This window comes from Ambystoma mexicanum, chromosome 5q (assembly GCF_040938575.1).
Source record: "Ambystoma mexicanum isolate Mex_15411 chromosome 5q, UKY_AmexF1_1, whole genome shotgun sequence".
Lineage (NCBI taxonomy): Eukaryota > Metazoa > Chordata > Amphibia > Caudata > Ambystomatidae > Ambystoma > Ambystoma mexicanum.
In genome coordinates this window covers 520,918,422-520,934,091 of record NC_090933.1, presented here as the reverse complement: position 1 = coordinate 520,934,091, position 15,670 = coordinate 520,918,422, and the positions used below count along the sequence as shown (strand labels likewise).

Here is a 15,670-nt window from a genome sequence, read left to right as displayed (position 1 = left end):
AGAAACACGTACAATATCAAAGGCTGATATTTGAATATGTTAAAGAACATCGAATAAAGAATATTGGAAGACTCCAAAGGAATCTATATTATGAGATTTTGGGGCTCATTCTGAGCCTGCCGATCCGGGACCAACGGTGCTAATGAGCTTACTGGCACCGTTGTTACCGGACTGGCATATTACAGGTCTGCGGGCGGGTGCCGTCCCGCTGGCAAGTCAGACCTGCTGGGTGGCACAGCACCAGCCCGCAGGGTATTCACAGAAGCCCCGGCACCGTTATTAACGGTGCCGGTGCTTCTGTGGTCCCCACTCCCATAGAATCCTATAGGACTCTATGGGAATGGGTACTTCCAATTTCCCGGCGCCTGACTTTCCGGTCCGCCACGTTTGTAATCCCCCAGTGTTAATAGGAAGTCAGGCACTGGTAAATCAGTACTGGTCTGGCGGCAACCCGCCCGTATCACTGGCACGGTTACCGCCGGACCTGTAATGAGGCCCTTCATTTTGTATTAAATTTTGAATTTCATGCAAGAATAAATTAACTATTTGGCTGACTTTTCAGCATTAAGGTGTACAGGGGACAAGAGTGTACATAGTGTGGACACTTTTCGCTTCATCATCCTGCAAAGACCATTCGATGGGCGAAAGCACTGGTGGGCCCTGAGCTGGATCCAAGATGGCCACCTGCCTGGCAGGCTACGCCACATGCTGCTCTGCCATTTTGAAGCCTTGCGCCACTGCCTGGTCGGAAGGGCGCAAGGCCCTGAACCAAGAGAGGCCTCAGACACGAGAGGATACAGCTTGGGTCTTGCACCCGAAGCAGAGGCATCAACCTCAGAGAACACTCTGGTATGCGTTGAGCCCTCGGCCGGACGGCCAGTAGTCATAACACCCTGACTCATGATCTCAGAGCGTGCTCCGTTAGGCTGCATGCTCTTGGCACCTGTGCCGGTAGCCATGCTGAATCTGGCCGAGGACAGACTCTTGGAGGTGGCACTCAATGATCCCTTACCCCCTAGGGTAGAAGAAGAGGAACTTGATCGCCCCACTTAGGACAGCCTGGTAGGGCTCCTGAGCCCCCAAGTCTGGAAGTCGGTAGCTGCTAAGGCCTCAGGTCTGCACCCGGTAGAGTCCCCGCCCCTTGGCTTGGGAGCCGGTAGCCTTAGGGGCCTCTGGTCTGCGTTCGGAAGGACCCCCATGTCCCTTGGCTTGGGAACCGGTATCTATAGAGGCCTTGGACCTGCCAGAACCGGAATCTGAGGAACCCCGATCTGTTGGAACCCCGGGGAAGGAGTTGCCGCGCTGCGGGCCTTGCTGAACAGAGGGCCTACCTTGTCTAGGCGAGAGGTCTTGGAGACAAATTCCTTAAGGTGGGGAGGTGGAAGTGTGGAAAATCTCCCTTCACTGCGACAAACGATTCTGAAATGCCCTGTGACCGAGAGCGATGCAGGCCGAACTGGAGTCCCAGCGGTGGTTGGGGCCCAAACACTGAACACAGAGTGCGTGGGGATCCGACGCTGGTAAAGAGTGGTCGCATGAGGCACATCTTGTGAAGCCTCCTGCAGCCGACATGCGCCAGGGAAAGGCACTGAGGTGAGGCACCAGAAAGCGGGGCCTCGGCGGGACATTCCCACGCCCGAGACCGCAACCACACGCTATGCTAAATTTAAAGGGGAAGCTCCATTTTCCACTGCCAAAGGTTTCTGGTACAGTCCCCATGATGGGGGACACCCACAAGGATTAAGGAAAGGGGACAGGACGTATGAGTATTACTCGTGCTGTGACCCCAGGTTTGAAGGATGTTGGGGAAGGGATTGGGCCTTGGGCATACAGAAGAAATTCTAGTGCAGTCAAAGCAGACCCATCGGAATGGATGTGAGGCAGTTAGGGTAAGCAGTTTCAAAGGTCTTTATGTGTTAGCAAAATCAACAGGGATCAAAACCTTAAAAATATGGGGGGGGGCGCCCATTGATCTACATATAGGAAGTGAACTCACTCTAAATTGAAATCTGCATATTTAATTCAGTTGGCCATTCTTAATAGAAAAAAGTGCACAGGACAAATGAGCGCTGTCCTTTCAAAAAAATAACCCAAGAGAGAAGATATTTTTATAGTGTTGGCAGCAAAGTATAAAAGGGGCACATCTATTAAACCCAAACATCGATATTGATATATTTCATGCAAAACAAAATTCCAAATAGAAGACATGCTGTGATGACACTTTCATGTGGTTATGTGGGTGTCTGCCCTGGGAATGCGGCGACCTGGGATCAAATGCCAGTGGCCGAACGCACAAGCAAACACACTGTTTATTATAATTCTGCACATAACCCCAGGGAATGGTATACGCCCTCTGGAAAAAGTGGGCGGATACTGTGCACCCACGTGTTCCCTCGACTAGACCCTTAAAAATCAGCACAGGTCCAGGGATAATAACCTCTCCAGTCTCCAGACCAGCAGCCTCTTACCACATCCCTAACTAATGATCATGACTGACATGCCCTCTCCTGCTTTTCCATCCTGATCCCAAGGTTTCGCTTTCCGGGGATAATAACCTCTCCAGTCTCCAGACCAGCAGCTCCTTACCACATCCCTAACTAATGATCATGACTGACATGCCCTCTCCTGCTTTTCCATCCTGATCCCAATGTTTCGCTTTCCGGGGATAATAACCTCTCCAGTCTCCAGACCAGCAGCTCCTTACCACATCCCTAACTAATGATCATGACTGACATGCCCTCTCCTGCTTTTCCATCCTGATCCCAATGTTTCGCTTTCCGGGGATAATAACCTCTCCAGTCTCCAGACCAGCAGCTCCTTACCACATCCCTAACTAATGATCATGACTGACATGCCCTCTCCTGCTTTTCCATCCTGATCCCAATGTTTCACTTTCAACAATACTCTATTTTATAAAGGTGACTTGAAAAGTACACAAATCATAATAAAGTACTCAGACAAATATATAAATATATAAATAAATATGTTACAAAAGTAGTAGGATTGTGGCGTTAGTTTCTCTATCTTGAATGGAAAACTGCTAATACCAGAAGGCAATTCAACAGAAGACTAAACAACTGCCTGTTGGTTTTGTAAATGTACTTTCATGACTTCTAGTCAGAAAAAAATGCGTGTAAAAGTAAGATGGTTGTTTCTCATTGTTTGGTTCATCATTCATAAAGGATGAGAGGAAAATGTGACTTACAAATAAAATGCTCTATGGTGTGTGAAATAAGAACCTATGAAAGTTAGGGAGATATTTTTAAAAAGTGTGTGGCATACTTTCATTATCATGGACGAAGGCATTGATGGAGGCTAACTGGTGCTTTGCGTGCGCTTTCAGAATAAAAACGCAACTTTTTTCAGTTCCAGCAACCAAAACGTTAAGAACAGCGTGTCCAAACCAATGGCTACTTAATTTAACCATTTTTAAAATAAATAGTTTCCGCTTTGAATGCTCTGCAAACCAAGGAGAGAGATTGGTTGACTTGCAGTGCAGCATCTGATAAAGTCTCGGCTGCTCTCGTGGGATTGGCGCGCATTTATTTCCAGAGAGTCACAGGGGTTGTTAGAGGAGGGTGAGCACTGTCACGCTGGAAAAGACTAAAAACGCATTGTGCCGGATACAGCGCAGCTCCCCTTGAAAACAAACGTAACTTCTTGATTTACAAGAGGCAGCCGGTGTCTGCCTGCAGGGGGCCCTGATGGCGGTGGGGTCCTGCGCGACCACACAGAAGGCCCTTGCCTATGGCCGGCCCTGGCAATGATTGCATACTTTCCCCTCTGACAAGTCTGCAGATCTGCCTAGAAAACGGCTAAAGGTACTTGGGGGCATCTAATGTGCAATTTCATGGGGTGCCAGGGGGAAGCAGCCACTCCAAACCAGCTCATAGCCAGCAGCAGATGCTGCCCGTGGTGCCCTTTTAAAGATTAAATACTACTTAAATTATAGGCTGGAAAAGCAATAGACCAATCCGTGGGGTTCAAGGGGCACACAATCAAAAGTAAACTGCCGAAGCATGTAAAATAATTAAATTGTACCTAGTGTCAAATATTTCACCACTCTGCTGGATATTTACAAGACACCTCGTTTTGTTCAAAGAAAATAACAGCGCAATAAACTCCAGATTGTGCAAATGGCCGCTCCGGCTGCAAGGCCACAGGCAGCACAGACCACATTTCCCCTGAGGTAGCGATACTGGCACAGCACAGGCATTCTATACAGAGATCCCACATTTGCATGGGCAAAGGGGAAGGGTTGCTTTCACACCAACTACATATATGAGGAAGGGAAACAAATGAGGGAGTTCAACAGTCACCGAGGAAAATACTGTGTGGTAACGATGGTCAAATCTGCAGGCATCAGCATGAGAAGGCAAAGCATCTGTGGCATTGGTACAGCACATAAGGAGACGTGTGTGTCATTAGAGTGTGCATGAGCCTATGCCCAGCTGTACAGCTATTATCTTTCAAATGTTATAAAAATAGTTTTTTTAATTTATTTGTATATATGCTTATTACAAACCTTACTTAGAACAATACAATTAAAAAAACTATTCGATATTAAATAAATCAATTTAAACAGTCATAAAAACATTAATACGGTGTTAACACATCAAACATGTTTAAAATACATACTTCAATTTCGTAAACCTTAAAAAGACAATCCCTAATTAAAAAGGTTGTAAGCTATCCTCGCAAGATATAACTGCAAAAACAATTGGAATTCCAAGAGTCTACATCGTGTACATACATGCCAAATAACTCCTTCCTTTTTATGAAGTATGGACATTTTATCATCAAGTGCTTTAGTGTTTCTGAATTTCCATTACAGTAGCGACATATCAGTTTGCATTGCACCTCTAATGTACACAATCTCTCTCGTGTGTATAAGGTTAAAACAAATTCTTAAAAAGGTGTGCAAAACTCAGCGATCAGGGAATTGATTTTAATAATTTGGTAAACTTCCCCTTTTTTTTGTTTTCTCAATTCAAATAAGAATGCAGTTTACATTTCTTTCTTGCTTCACAGTTGACACTCCAGAACATTTCAAAGAGTTTCCTTTTGACTTCTACCGGGTCCAATGTCAGGGTTTCCAGAGCAACATTATAAATTCTATACATCACCTTCTTAAAATTCGTAAAACAACTAACACTAAAGTCCTCTAGATGCTTACCCATCGCCTGATATAAAGATTCTGAATTCGCACAATAGTGCTTCCTGTATAATACCAACTGCTTCCAGGACAGCAAACAAGAGAGAGAAGTCAAACCCAGCTCATGTCGCAGGATTATTGTGGGCACACAATTGGGCAGCAACAGCGCCTTCTGCCAGATTAGTCCCTCAAGGCGTTCTAATTCCAATTTCTCGGATAATGAGGAATATTCCAAACTATATACTTTCTGATTGTAAAACAAGATCAATGGTTGTATTGAGAACCTGCAGTACTTCCTTGGAAGAAGGAGCATTTGGGCCTCCAGTTATTTACATTTGGCCCATATTGTATTTTCCCTCACAATTATTTGGAAAGATCTTACTAATGTGAACCCCAAATATTTTGTTGAATACATGACAGACAGCGGGCTCTTGCACATGAACCAAATTATAACTTATTGGTTTGATCCTCTTACCATTGAAATATAAGATGTTGGATGTAGCAGGTTTAACCTGTAATTTGTTTTAGTATATTCCTCAATTTGCCTAAATATGCGCTGTAAGCCTATAGCTGTTTTATCCATTAGCAACACATTGTAGGCATAACCTAAGCAACAGCAGCGTTCATTTGCAATTACTGGAGACACAAATACTACAACTTCCAGGAATTCCCAGAGATCTGAAATATAGGAGGTTAAAGAGGCAGGGGGGCCAAGATACACCCCTGCCTCATTCCCTGTGCAGTCAAGATTGCTTTTGTGATCTCCCCTTGTGCATTCAACCTCACCTGAATCTTTGTGTATCTATTTATGTGAATTGGGATATCCAATAAATAGAGTGGACGCTTCGGTGAGAAACCTGAAGGTGTCTCACCCACTAATCCCCGGGGAGCTGTCATCCAAGTGCCAGGACACGACCATTGCTTTTGGATCCAGTTCCTGGGGGTGGACCAGTGAGGGAGGATAACCTGGGTGAGGGGTCTTCAGGGAGTGGAAGTGGGACGCCGGATGGCGAGACACGGTATCCCCTTCCCTATAACACCCTTACCCCATCCTACCAGGTAGGACACTTAGGAATTCAACCCCCGTCCCCTTTTCCAACACAAACACTTTCTCACGGACAGCTCACTTTGAGAGAAAATGGACTAACACCCGAGCCGTATACCTGACATGTCCCAACACAATGGTCAGGCAATTACTGATCATTACACACACCTGACTTCCATCACACTTCCCCACACGGATCAAAGGCGGTGCACGAAAGCACACTCTGAGTGAGGCAAAGCACACGAGGAAGCAGTGGTTCCAAGATGGCAGTTTAATACAAGGCGAAAGATGGCAAGACTGAAGAGGATTGCAAGGAGGGAAGTGCCCTTGACCTTTTCAATGAAAGACCATTACTTTCATGAACCTTCAAGAATAGGAAACGTAAGACTAGGAATCAAGGCTGAAGAATCCTGCATTGTGTGTCGGAGGTATCCGGGGCTGTCCTGCGTCAATAGTCAGGGATGGGAGAATTGTTTGCCACTTTGGTACTGTCCTTGGCTCCTAAAACAAAGTAGCGCCAGTGAAGTCAGCATAGCCGTTGAGTTGGGGAGACTGAAACCAGACCGGTCTCTGTTGAAGCCAAGGTTGCAAGCAGTAACATTGTATAGTGAAAACTGAAGAGAACAGTGTATGAGATGTATGTGGCAAACAACACTGACATAATTAAACAGCCGATGAGTCACTGAACTTTGAAGCCAAGATACAATACCGTAGACAGAGTGGTCCAGTACTACGTGGGTGCTCATTCAAAAGTCTCTGTTAGGTATCTAGCTGAAAGGTGTCAAATGTGAAAAGTGATAACGAATTGTGAAATCGAAGTGGTCCTGCAACGGGTCAAGCAATACCCTGTGCACATTCAAAAGTCTTGGATAATTGATAAAAATGCATATGAAGTTGATCTGAGCCCAACAGAGGGGGGATCAGAGCTCTGAGCCCGGCTGAGGGGGATCCGGGGTGAACAGAGACACCTGAGATTGAAAGCATTGTGATAAGAGAAGGATCTGAGCCCGGATGAGGGGGATCCGAGGTAAATATTGAACCACCAAATAAATTGATTGCTTGTGAAAATGTGAAAAAAGAAAATAACTTATGGTTTATTTGTCATATCAGGTCCTCTGAATGAGGAGACTTTGAAAGAAAAAGAGACTTGGGCACAGAAGGCCCTGTTGCTAATGATTGAACTGTATCCGCATGCTAGAGAAGCCAGAGACTGTGCTAAGCTCGAGTGTACCACCTTATCCAGTGCTGAAAATGTGGGGAAGGGAGACTAATGGCCTGAACATCCTGACATATTTTTGGGGACACGTTCTTTCTTTTTCGTAACATTGTATCCCACACTATTTGTATTTAGAGGTAAGGATTGGCAATAGGCTTATTAGTATAGGCCCTTTTATTTGAGAAGGCACCACTAGGTCTGCATTATTATTATTTGATGGTCGTAGCTTGCGTAGGTCTGTAGATTCTCAAACCCTATTTAAGTTCAATAAACACCCTTGGACTGTGGTCACTTGTGTCTGTCTTACTGTTGATACCATGCCTTACCTACACTTCCATCTATGGAGCTTGATTCTCAATCTGGCTCGATCCACCGCATTGAATACAAGGCTTAAGTCCACACTAGTCATGTATAGAGGATCAGTCCCATCGTTACAAGCATATTCTATCAAGGAGTTAATTACCAGCCCATTTGCTCGGTACCGATCACTCTCCTAAATTCAGATTGGAATGTTGACAGTATTTTATTTTGAGTTATCCAGTTTTCCAGCTCTTTAAACCCACAAACTGAGAAAACCTTACTGTCAGCGCCTAGGAGTGTGATCGGCCGATAGTTACGCAGGTCTTGGGAGTCCCCTTCTTGGAGATCGGAATTATGTGTGAGGATTTCCAAGAAGCGGGTAAGATCTTACTTTTCAAAATTCTCTTCAAAAACACAAAAAGCATTTGAGCCCAGATATCAGGGGCCATTTTCATCAACTTCTTACTTAAGCCATTCTGTCCTGGTGGTCAGGACTCAGATGCTGCTATCACAATCCCTTGAAGGTTTTGAATGCTAATTTCTAAATTCCATTTTCCTTCATAAACTAATTCGCAAGATTCTGTAGAGACATCTTTATATAGCTCCCTAAAATGGATCGCCCAAACCGTTTTTATAATTGGGTATGTTAATGCCTCCTGACACCTCCCGTCTTAACGCACCCAACATTGCCTCACCATTGCATTGCATCAATGGATGCTTGTGTGATCCTAGCTAATTTTTATGACACAATTTCTCCTTTCTTATGAGCCGTATTTGCACCATTGGTTCAGAATAGTCTGCCCACACTTTTCTAATTCCCTGCCTTCCTTTGTTGTACATTATATTATATATGTGTACGCTATGAATCTGCCCTACATGCTCAATCCCACTGAACACCTTATTTATATTATTGATAATAAAAGGTAGGAAGTTCTCTACTGAAAATTCCTTCTGTTTCTGATGCAATGATGTATATAGCCAGAAACCTTCCATTAACCTCTTCACCAGGTCCATTTTACCAATAAGCCAATGAACCTTAGTCTTCTGTTGATTGACTTCTAGATTCTGAAAAGCTGTGGTTTCGTACTGCTCGAACTTTATTTTTAGTTCTGCTACTACTAGACAATGATCGCTAGCATGTGCCTCACAAACTTTGAATTTCATGCAGGAGTGAAAAAGATAATCCGAGAGAGCAACATAATCGATCAAAGATTTTAGTTAATTTCTATGCCAGGCTTACAGATTGAGAGAGATGGGTCATTATTGTGGGATAATGATCTAGCCCCAAATTATGGCCCGATGCAAATCCGAGGACCAACGGTTGGGAAAGAGTCATTATTCCAGGTGAATAATGGCCATGCTCGAGGTCTACAAGGCTATTATCACATAGTGCTGGTAAGATAGCTCAGCGGGTTGAGCGCTCGCTGCTGCGATCTGAGCATGATCTGCAGGTCGCAGGTTCGAATTCCGGCAAGGCCAACTCAGTCTTTCATCTTTCCGAGGTTGATAACTGAGTACCAACTTCGGTTGGGTGATATTGTATGCAAATATGTTCTCTATAAAGTGCTTTGGAGAAAGAGCTATATTAACACACACATTATTAGTGCTAATGACAATATATGTTTTGGTATTATAGTGCTTCAGTAAAAATGGTTGTTTAATAATTATTTAAGTAAATCAAAAAAGTGTGCTAGTCAATACAATGCTACATTTTGTAATATTTACATAACACGTTTGTGTTTATTAGGTAAGATTCAATTATAAAATTGGTTAAACTGGAACAGTGATTAAAATGAGCACAAATGTATATTGCAAAAGTGAATGGTTTCTGTATAGGATATTGACAGCATGTTTTAGCTTTCTCTGGCGTATTAATATAGATTTTTATCCCGTCAAGTTGAAGGTGCAGTGAAAAAAAGATTCCCGGAGAAAGGGTGTCTTGTTTTGTATGCAGGAGAGTTGAAGTAATGGGTGACGTGTTCCTAAAGCTCTGCTCGAGCGCCATTGCATAGTTTGTATCGCGTTGGTGAGATAATTTTCTTGTGTTTCTGCATGCGTGGATAAAGCTGTGAAGACAAGTGGTAAGTTTAATGTTTTGGACTCGTAGCTCTGATACATTTTCTGAGTCCAATAAATAGTTTCTGGTTTTTCGTTGTCCGCTTTTAAAGTGAGAATAGTCGGAATGCAGTCAATATTAATTAATGACTCCATGACAAATGACTTGGAGGAGGTCAATAATGCCCTCCATGTGCCAATTTTGGATTACAATTTCCAATTAGTCATTGATTAATTAGAAGTTATCCAGCTAAATGGAAACTCAGTAGAAACAGAACATTAAGTTGTAATTGCAGGTATAAAAAATTCTGTTGTTTCAGAACAATAGAATGTGTCTAAGTCCAGTGACCATGTTATCCCTTTATCCCTCTTTTTTTCCAGTCTTTAATACATGAGGTGATTTTACCTCCCTACGATGGCCGCCGCCACTTTCCTGCATCTAGGCACAGAAGTGCCTCGACTTCCACAACATCAGTGCCATTGATTGGCTGCCCCTCCTCACTTTGAGCCAGCAGGCGTAAGCCGGCCCACTGATGAAGGCCCCCATGTCCGGCGCTGGAAGGTGCTAGGATACCCCTTTATGCCGCAATTCCATGACCATCTCACATCAACGGACATTCCACTCTCCAACCTTCTAATCATCCCCCCTCTCCTGGTCTGACCACGTTCTCCTCTCTTCGCACCTTGATCTACCCTGCCCCCTCTTGATGCGCAAACCTGCACTGCCTGTCTCCTTCTCCATTATTCGACCGATGGAGCATGTGCCAGTCTCTGCATATGCCTCTTCCTTCATCCCTCCTTCGCCCCTTCATTTGAGTCTCCTTCTGACTCTGTTCTAGCTAACCTCCATCTCTCTATCTCTAACACCCTTGACATCCTTGCCCCCCGTCATGAGGGTACGCATGAAGCCTGCCTCCAAATGCAACTCTTGGTATGACTCCGACCTGGCAACTTTGAAACGCAAGTGCAAAGCTGCAGAGCGGAAGTGGCAGGCATCTAGCTCATCCTCTGACAAACTGGCCTGCTGCCTACGCTAAAGGCAATATCGTTTTGCCATCTGCTCCAAGAAGAGGGCTCATGTCCAAGCCTGCATTTCCAGAGCCACCAATAAAACAACTGAACTTTTTAAAATCTGCAAGGAACTTCCAGTACTACTGCAGTCTCCTCCTCCCTCAGAGGCCCTGTCCCTGTGTAATGGCCGCCCACTTCTCCTCCAATACTCTAGACATCCTGTCCTCAGTGTTATCTGCTTACCTCCCCATCCCACCCATTCTCTTGCCTCTCTTGGCCCCCTTCTACTCACTACCCACACTCTCCTCCTCCTCTCCCATTACACCAGACGGGATCTCTAGAGTTGTACGCCCTATGAAAGTCTCCTCCAAATAGGTGCTCCCCTGCTCTTCCAGAACCATCAAGGTCAACATGGGCTTCCTCGCCCTAACCTTGGCTGACCTCTGCAACCATTCCTTTGCCACTAACTCCTTCCCACAACCCCTTAAGCACTCTCTTGTGGACCTTCTCCTAAAAAAGCCGTCTGCTGACCCTTCTTACGTGGCTAACTATCGCCCTATCTCTATCACCCCTTTCTTAGGAAAACTAATGGAGAAGCTGGTCATCCCCCAATTGACCCTCCACACCGAAATGGCTGGCTGCCTCCCTGACCACCAGCCGGCTGCTCCACCTCACTCTCGACCTACAACATCTACATGGTGCCTCTGGCCCACTTGATCTCCACCTTCTCCCCTCATTTCCAGTGTTATGAAGACAGCACACAACTCTCTCTTTAAGCTGCCATCCTCTAACCCCTCCCCCTCCTCTCTCATAACCGACTGCCTAACTCCTATTCAGGCATGGTGCTCTGTCAATGATCTCTGCCTTAATGCCAGTAAGACAGAGATTCTTTTCATTGGGTCGCCTGCTCCTCGTTTTCCCCCCCAACTCTCTGGCCACCCTCCTTGCCCCCCCTTCACCCACCAGTGAGGCAAAAACCTTGGGATCACCTTCGACTCCTCTCGCTCTTTCTCTCCACACATCACGGACCTTGCCAAGAAGTCCAACTTTCAGCTCCTCCTCCTCAGAGGTATTCTACCATTCCTCACTTTCCTCCAGAAGCTCAACGTCTCCAGAGCCCTGGTGCTTTCCAGGCTGGACTACTGCAACAGCCTCTTCCTCGATCTACCTCTTTCCTCCCTTCGTCCCCTTCAACTAATCCAGAATAGGACTGCAACACTTATCCTTGGCCTCAAGCTCAGGGACCACATCTCTCCAGCCCTTAAATCTCTCCACTGGATCCCAGTGACCGCAAGGATCAAATTCAATACCCTTTGCATCATCCACAAGTCTGTCTGGGGCCTCTCTACATCCAGATTTCGCTCCCTAAATACCACCCACCCAGAGTCGTTCAGTCCTCTCGCTCCAACTCCAACTCTATGCAGGTCAAACGTTTCGCCAAGCGGCGAGTGGGAGGTAGATCCCTTTCTTCAACTGGTTCCTCCCTCTGGAACGGTCTCCTTTTCCCCTTCAGACTTGAGCCAGATCTTCGCAAGTTCTGAAAACTCCTCAAGACTTTCCCTTTCTCCTCTTCCTTCCCTCTCTCCCTTCCATTCTAACATTCCCTCGGTCGTTGAGACGTGCTGTTGAGACTGGTGCACGGTCCATTCTCACAGGGGCTTGACCACCCCCCCTCACCAGTCTCCCCAGCATCCCTTCAGCACTTGTCCATGGGCACCCTTTCCCCAGTCTAGCCCAAACCTGGTCCACCCTGTCCACTGCACTCATCTTCCCTCCCCCCTCTCGTTCACCTGGCACTTGTCTTCTTGGCCCCCCCAACACTTGTTTACCCCTTCCATTGGGCACCCCATCTAAGCACTTATCCCGTTGTCGCCCCCTGCACTTACCACCATTATCTTGCACTTGCATGGTAGGATTGTCACAAGGACAATATAACCGTTATGTTGTACTACTTCTTTCTTATGCCTCCCCCCCAACTTATCATATGGCGCCCTGAAACACTTGTGTATAGGCACCATACAAATGTCCAATAAATAAATTCCATCTTTGGAAACCACTCAAATTATAAACATTGGCTTTAACTTAAAAAAGTAGAAACCTTCTGTAACTCCTACCCTTCAGAAGTACAATCACTCCCGTCTGCACTACAGTATTTCTGGTCTCAGGTATGCCAAGCCAGCAGATTTTGCCAAATGCGCTGCCGGGACCTACGGATACTGCCTCAGGGAGGGGTGTAAGGAACTCATGGTTGCAATAGTAAGACAAGGCTGTTTATTGAACTTTTGCAAGGGTGTGATAAACACCTATCGAAACCTAAATCTACAGATGGGAGCAAGTTACGACCATTAAATAGTAATAATACTGCAGTCCTAGTGGAGTCTTGTCAAATTCAAAGGGCCTATACTAAAAGACCTATTGCCAATCCTTACCACTATATGTTACAAAATAATGTGGGGTAATGTTCATGAAAAAGAAAGAAGTATGTCAGGGTGCTCGGGCCGTTGGCCTCCCTTCCCCACTTTTTCAGCATGGGGCAAGGCGGGTCACTCGAGCAAAGCACACACTCTGGCTTCTGCAGCAAAAGGATACAGGTCAATTTTCCCAGTTCAGGACATTCTGTGTCCAAGTCTCTTTACTGCTCGCAAGTCTCTTGATTCAGAGGGCCTGCTGTACCAGAAAGAACACATAAATGTTCTCCTCAATATGCAACTTGGGTGTTCACCCTGGATCCCCCTCTGCCGGGCTCAGATCCTTTTCATAAGCAAAATAAAAGTTCAGTTAGTCTCCCAAAGCCGGGCTTAGACCAATTTGGATTCACTTTAAACTATGAAAGACTTTCGAATGTGCGCAGGGTTTAGCTTGACCGGATGCATGACCACTTCGATCTCAATATTTCTCTCCCACTCAGCATCATTTGGATACCTAACAGCGACTTTCAAACGAGCACCCACGTGGTGCCGCACCACTCTGTGTATGGTAACTTTTCTTGGTTTCCCAAAATTCTGTTATAACTATCAACTATTTCTTTTGCCTTTCAATTGTATTCGCATTGCTTATCCAAAACGTTTCACAAACTGTTCTCTTTATACAATGTTGCTGCTTGCAACCTTGGTTCAAAATACAAGCTGGTTTGGTATCAGTCTCTCCGACTCACCGGCTGTGCTTTCTTTTCAGACGCTGCTTTGTTGTAGGAGCCAAGGACAGTACCATGACAGCAATCGCTCCTCCCCGCCTTGGTTATCGATGCAGGAGAGTTTCAGGTACCTCCGACACACTATGCAGGTTTGATCAGCCTTAGTTCCTGGTGTTTCGTTTGTTTACTATCCAAGGTTCATGAAAGTAACAGTCTTTATAGGTCAAGGGTGCTTCCCTCCTTGAAGCCCTCTCCTGTCTCGCTGTCTTTCTCCTTATATTAAACTGCCATCTTGGAAATGCGGTTTCTTCGTGTGTTTTGCCTCACTCAGAGTGTGTTTTTGTGCTCCGCCTTTTATCCCTGTCGGGAAGTGTGATGGAAGTAAGGTGTGTGTAATGATCCGTAATTACCTGACCTTGCCTGACCATGGTGTTGAGACATGTCAGGTATACGGCTCTGGTGTTAGTATGTTGTCGATCATGGTGAACGGTCCGTGAGAAGTTGTTCATGTCGGCAAAGGGGGGGGGGGGGGTTGAATTCCTAGATATCCGACCTGGTAGGATGGTTAAAAGGTGTTACAGGGAGGGGGATACCACATCTCACTCGCTGGTGTCCCACTTCCACTCCCAGAAGACCCCTCATCCAGGTGATCCTCCCGCACTGGTCCACCCCCAGGAACTGGATCCAAAAGCGATAGCCGTGTCCTGGCCACCTGGATGACAGATCCCCGGGGACTAACGGGTGAGACACCTTCATGTTTCTCACGGGGGTACTTAGATACTCTGCTCCAATAGGTGCACATTGATGCTCTGGTGGCACCTCCCTAGGTGAAACTGCCAAGTCTCATCACCAGCGTCAGATGCTCTACAATAGCAAGTGCAGCTATGCAGGATGTTTCCGAAAGTGCACCATTCCATAGTGAGTATTGAGTCTCCCATGTTGATTGCTGCAGTTTCTTTAATTCGTGTTCGACAGCATATTGAATCTTTACAATCGAAATAGAGGGCAGAAAGGGGAAGGAAAAATACCCTCTAATGGCACAGTGCTGACAAAGATGCCAACAAGATACACAGGAGGCGATTAGGTAACCCTCTGCCGCTCTGATGGCTCCTGTTTGCCCCCTTCCCTTTTTCTCCCTGCAATAGTCTGAGCAGATTAAAGAAAGACCACTGGAAAGATATGTGGTAACTCGATTGACTGGAGACTCTTCAAAACTTCTGCCAAAAAGACCCAGATTGGCTGCTAAGATACAGCCAGGACATGTCCCTAAAGAGAGACAAGAATCTACGGGATGCTATAGTTTTGTAAACTTTCTTTGTTAATTGTATGTAACAGTGGGACAGAATACATCATTAAAGAAAACCACAAAACTCATTATCATCATGCATGCTTTGACTATTGAGAACTATATACTATTTTTAAAAAATTGTGTAATACGTAAATTAGAAATCATACTAATGTTAAAATAGCATTGCCACCATGAAATTCAGTTACAAGCGTGAGAAATAAGCCTGCAGATCGTTACTAAATTCATGCACAGTATGATTTCCAAATTCCACCTGTCTATATAAAGAAACAACATAGGCCAGCTAAGTTCAACATCCAAGTACAACCTGTCAGGAACCTGAGGGCATCCTCCCACTACTCCCCTTGGATCTTCCTCTCACGTGGTCAGGAAAAGGCCATTGCTGTTGGATCCTGACCCTGGGGGTGGATGTGCGAGGGATCACCTGGGTGGAGGGAACTTGGGGAGTG

The 15,670-nt window shown here is 45.5% G+C and overlaps 1 protein-coding gene and 1 long non-coding RNA gene across 3 annotated transcripts in view; one reads left to right on the top strand and one right to left on the bottom strand.

The window, feature by feature from the left end:
* Nucleotides 1-15,670, bottom strand: part of SPIDR (scaffold protein involved in DNA repair) — a 3,076,965-nt gene that overhangs the window by 1,505,028 nt on the left and 1,556,267 nt on the right. The window lies entirely within an intron of this gene.
* LOC138497496 (uncharacterized) overlaps nucleotides 1-15,670 on the top strand; it is a 405,756-nt gene that overhangs the window by 63,787 nt on the left and 326,299 nt on the right. Inside the window, exon 2 of the long non-coding RNA XR_011278599.1 lies at nucleotides 13,957-14,042. This is a non-coding gene — a long non-coding RNA (uncharacterized lncRNA). The remainder of the gene's footprint in view (nucleotides 1-13,956; nucleotides 14,043-15,670) is intronic.